Below are 4,155 nucleotides of genomic sequence, written 5' to 3'. Positions count from 1 at the left end.
TACCTAGACTCCTACATTAGTGTAGCAGGCTCACTGTTTCTTTTAAACCAGAAATAAATTTTCAAGTGAAATTTTTTGATTTGCAATTAATTTTTATATGTAAGTCTTATGAAGGTTTTCTATGAATTCTTTTTGCCTTCATTACATGTCACTCTTTGTGCTTAACAAATTCAATATGTCTTAACATTTGATCAATCCCCCTGTTTTTTTCCCCCAGAAAAACACTCTTTCAAAACTATTACCCCAATATCTAGAAATGCACATTATCGTGGAAAATGCTTTGGTAAGTCAAACTTTCCCCTCCTGCCTTCCCTCTCTCTTTCCTTTCTTCCCTCCCTCCCTCCCTCCCTCCCTCCATCTTTTCTCTCCTTCCCTCCCTCCCTCCCCCTTTCTCTCTCTCTCTTGCTCTTTCTTTCTTTAAACTTAATGAAAACTTTACATTTTAAAGCCATGGTTGAATTTTTATTATTTCCAAATAAAGACACTTTGTTTTAGGTGTTAATCATGACTAAAAGCCTAAACTTGCCTAGAATGCCCCATACTATCTACCCCACTCTGCATCCCCAGCTCAGCCCAGTATCTCTTTGACCTCATTTCCTGACAGCCTTGTCTTGCCCTTCCTTTCACTTACTCTAGCCTCTCTGGTCAAATGTTGTCTTTGAACACACCCGGTATTTACCATCTTACAAATTCACTTAATATTTTTTTTCCAAATTTATTGAGGAATAATTGTAAAATGTAATTGTATATATTTAAAGTGTACAATGTGATGATTTGATATACCAGGGTGCCAAAAAATGTATACAGGTGGACACTTTGTTCAAGTAATAGTTTGCTGTAATCAGAAGTGTCTGGACACTGATGGTAACCACTTAGAGCACCTCTTATAATTGCAGAAGTCAAACGTGACTTGTATTCATCTTTTGTTATCGGTATATATTATTACTATTTTAATACAGTTTTCCTTTATTAAAATGTGTAACATTTTTTGGCACCCTCTTTACATGTACATTGTGGATTGATTACCAAAATCAAGATAGTAAACACATCCATTACCTCACATAGTTAACTTTCTTTGTGTATGTGTGTGTGTGTGTGTGTGTGTGTGTGTGTGTGCGCGCTCGCACATGTACGTTAAGAATACTTAAGATCTACTCTCAGCAACTTTCAAATATATGATACCATATAATAAACTCTAGTCACCATGTTGTACACTAAATCCTCAGAACTTATTCTTCTTATAATTGAAAGTTTGTACCCTTTCACCCACTTCTTTTCATTTTCCCTTCACTCCAGCCACTGGCAACCACTATTCCAGTCATTGTTTCTATAATATCACGTTTTATTTTTTTTTCAAAGATTCTACGTATGTGTGATACCAATTTTTGTTGTTTTTCTCTGGCTTATATCACTTAGCATAATGACCTCCAAGTTCATCATGTTTTTGCAAATGGGAGGATTTCCTTCTTTTTTATGATGAAGAATATTCTGTTGTGTGTGTATATAGCACATTTTCTTTGTCCATTCATTTGTTAATAACACATAGGTTGTTTATATACTCTGTTTCCCTGAGAATAAGACCTAGCTGGACAATCAGCTCTAATGCGTCTTTTGGAGCAAAAATTAATATAAGACCTGATACCATACCATACCATATCGTATCATTCATACCATATTATATTATAAAGACCCAGTCTTCTATTATAGTAAAATAAGATCAGGTCTTATATTAATTTCTGCTCCAAAAGACACATTAGAGCTGATTGTCCTGCTAGGTCTTATTTTCGGGGAAACGCGGTATCCAGGCTATTGTGAAATGCTGCAACGAACATGGGAATGCTGATATCTATTTGGGATACTGATTTTATTTCCTTAAGATATATATGCAAGAGTGGGATTGCTGGATTATATGGTAATTCTATTTTTTATTCTTTTTAAAGTTTATTGGGATGGCAATGGTTAGTAAAGTTACATAGGTTTCAAATGTACAATTCTGTAATACATCATCTATATATCACATTGTGTGTTCACCACCCAGAGTCAGTTCACCTTCCATCACCATATGTTTAATCCTGTTTACCCTCATCTATCATCCCCTCCCCCCTTACTCTCTGGTGACCACTAAACTATTGTCTGTGTCTATGAGATTTTGTTTCTTTGTCTTGTCTTTTTGTTGCTTTCAGTTTTATATCCCACATATCAGTGAAATTACATAGTTCTCGGCTTTTTCAGTCTGACTTATTTTCCTTAACATAATATTCTCAAGATCCATCCATGTGGTTGCAAATGACACTATTTCATATTTTCTTGTGGCAGAATAGTATTCCATTGTGTATATATACCACATCTTCTTTATCCAATCATCTATCAAAGGACACTTTGGTTGTTTCCATGTCTTCGCCACCGTGAATAAAGCTACAATAAATATTGGAGCACATAATATCTTTATGGATAAATTTTTTCAGATTTTTTCAGATTCAGGAGACGGTTTGCTGGGTCATATGGTAATTCTACTCTTAATATTTTGAGGACTCTCCACATTGCCTTACATAGGGGCTGCACCAATCTGCATTTCCCCCAACAGTGTATCACGGGTCCTTTTTCTCCACAGCCTCTCCAACACTTGTTATTATTTGTGTTGTTAATGATAGCCATTCTAACTGGGGTGAGGTGATATCTCATTGTGGTTTTTATTTGCCTTTCTCTAATGATTGGTGATTTTGAGCATTTTTTTCATATGTCTATTGGCCATTTGTATGTCCTTTTTGGAGAAATGTCTATTGAGGTCCTCTGCTCATTTTGAAATTGGATTATTTTTTTGTTGTTGGGTTGTACGACTTCCTTATATATTTTGGATATTAGCCCCTTATTGGAGGCATTGTTTGCAAAAACATTCTTCCATTTGGTTGGTTGCCTCTTTGTTTTTCTGATGGTTTCTTTTGCTGTGCAGAAGCTTTTTCAGTTTGATATAGTCCTATTCATTTATTTTAGCTTTTACTTCCATTGCCTTTGAAGTCAAATTCATAAAATGCTCTTTGAACCCAAGGTCCCTAAGTTTAGTACCTATGTTTTCTTCTACGCAGTTTATTGTTTCAGGTCTTATGTTTAGGTCTTTGATCCATGTTGAGTTAATTTTGGTACATGGTGACAGATGCCGTGTTTCCCCGAAAATAAGACCTAGCTAGACAATCAGCTCTAATGCGTCTTTTGGAGCAAAAATTGATATAAGATCCGGTATATTATATTGTATTGTATTAAAGTATATTATATCATATATCATATCATATCATATCATATCATATCATATCATATCATATCATATCATATCATCTGGTCTTATAGTAAAATAAGACAGGGTCTTATATTAATTTTTGTTCCAAAAGACGCATTACAGTTGATTGTCTGGCTAGATCTTATATTCGGGGAAACACGGTAGCAGTCTAGTTTCATTCTTTGCACATGGCTTTCCAATTCTCCTACCACCATTTATTTAAGAGGCTGTCTTTTCTCCATTGTATGTTTTTGGCTTCTTTGTCGAAAATTATTGGTTCATATTTATGTTGGTTATTTCTGGGTTCTCAGTTCTAATCCATTGATCTGTGTGTCTTTTTTTCTGCCAATACCATACTATTTTGATTATTGTTACCCTGTAGTACAAGCTGAAATCAGGGAGTGTGATACCTCCAGCATTGTGGTTTTTTTGTTTTTGTTAGGTTTGCTTTGGATATTTGGGGTCTTTTGTCGTTTCATACAAATCTGATGATTTTCTGTTCTATTTCTTTAAAAAATGCCATTGGAATTTTGATGGGGATTGCATTAAATCTGTGTATTGCTTTGGGTAATATGGCCTTTTTAACTATGTTGATTCTTCCAATCCATGAACATGGAATGTCTTCCCATTATTTTGTGTCTTCTTCAATTTATTTTTAAAATGTCTTATAGTTCTTTCACATCCTTTGTTAAGTTTATTCCTTGGTATTTTATTCTTTTTGTTGCAATTGCAAAAGGAATTTTTTAAATTTCTTTTCCTGAAGTTTTATTGTTAGTATATGGGAATGCAACGGACTTTTGTACATTAATTTTGTAGCCTGACAACTTTACTGTATTCAATTATTGTTTCTAAAAGCTTTTTGGTGGAGTCCTTAGGGTTTTCTA

This window comes from Rhinolophus sinicus, linkage group LG04 (assembly GCF_036562045.2).
Source record: "Rhinolophus sinicus isolate RSC01 linkage group LG04, ASM3656204v1, whole genome shotgun sequence".
NCBI lineage: Eukaryota > Metazoa > Chordata > Mammalia > Chiroptera > Rhinolophidae > Rhinolophus > Rhinolophus sinicus.
This window is presented reverse-complemented; position numbering follows the sequence as displayed.